The 1,313-nt window shown below is 47.1% G+C and overlaps 1 pseudogene; it reads right to left on the bottom strand.

The window, feature by feature from the left end:
• Positions 1 to 558: 558 nt before the first annotated feature.
• Positions 559 to 1,072, bottom strand: LOC134383706 (17-beta-hydroxysteroid dehydrogenase 14-like; annotated as a pseudogene).
• Positions 1,073 to 1,313: the final 241 nt, after the last annotated feature.

Below are 1,313 nucleotides of genomic sequence, written 5' to 3'. Positions count from 1 at the left end.
GAATGGAGGAATTCATTGATACTATCTTGGGTACCAACCTTTTTACCCATGGAAAACACGGGATAGATACAATAAAATAATATAAAACAAAAAAATAAAAAGAACTATTCTTCTCTCAAATACTATGTAAATTTCCATTTTCAAAGTAAGGATAAAATAAATGTAGGTATTAGTAAGAAATAAGGTTGAGCTCAAGGACTTGTTATGAACTCCTGATCTATGTAATCCCAGCAGTGAGGCCTGAGTCTTTTTACGCCTCCCTTAAATTTTCTGAGACAGATAAGAGACTTTTTGTCAACCAGTCTCCTAGCATCATAGTGCATGTTCTATTTGTTAACTTGAACTAAGTTGTTTTTTTTCCCTGGCCTCAAACTGCTTTTATGGGAACCTGCAGGGTAGCCAGGTATATTGCCAAGTGGGCGTAAAGTCTAAGGGGCTGGGGGCTCCATGTGGCAGATGGTAGAAGTTGGAGTTTGGGGTGGGAGAGACCTAGGCAGGGAGGCCCAGGTGGAAGTATGGGAATTCAGGGGCACCGATAGGGCTGTACCTATACCCGAGCTATGTGCCCCTTGTCACAAACGGATCGATGCCTGTGCAGAGGTTGGCTTAGGAGGCAGGAACACAGCAGCCACCCCCACTTCTGTTTGCTGGTCCATGGGGCCCAGAGACTGAGCCAACATGCCTCTTGGACTGTGGCCTTGGGTTCTGACTTTAGGGCTGCCAGCTCCCCTGTCAGTGGGGTCCAGATGCTTCCTGTGAAGGAGAAACTGTTGACTGGGACAACATATTGACTCTGATCCAGGGCCAAGGCTTTGGCTATGGCTGTCATTGTCCCCTTGGTGGCCACGTAGGGAACTGCCTGGGACTGGCAAATCCCCCGTGCCAGTCTGGAGATATTGATGACATTCACTTGGTTCTTCTGCAAGTCAGGGAGGGCGAATTTTGACAAGATGAAAGTCCCCAGCAGGTTCAGCTCCAGCATCTCTTGGAAGCCCTGAGTGGAGGGCTCCTCGGGCCACTGAAGGGGTGTGTGGTAGCCAGGGTTGTTGACCACACAACCCAGGAGGCCAAATTAAATATACAAAACAATTAGCAATAGACATGTTAAGACTGATAGTCCTGTCTTCACATCTGTACAGGATGAATCTGTTTTTTTTCTCTTGCAGGTGTTCAGTAAGAATGTGGCGGCTGCTGTCAGTGACATGTTTCCCTGCTCCTTTTTCAGCCTCAGGTAACTCTCATCCTTGCTGTTTGACCAGGTTACTCCACAACTCATGAGTCCTCAGTGGTTCCCACATCAGATACAACTCACA

The sequence above is a fragment of the Cynocephalus volans genome, chromosome 1, assembly GCF_027409185.1.
Source record: "Cynocephalus volans isolate mCynVol1 chromosome 1, mCynVol1.pri, whole genome shotgun sequence".
NCBI lineage: Eukaryota > Metazoa > Chordata > Mammalia > Dermoptera > Cynocephalidae > Cynocephalus > Cynocephalus volans.
The sequence above is the reverse complement of the archived record's forward strand: the minus strand, read 5'-3'. Positions and strand labels throughout refer to the sequence as shown.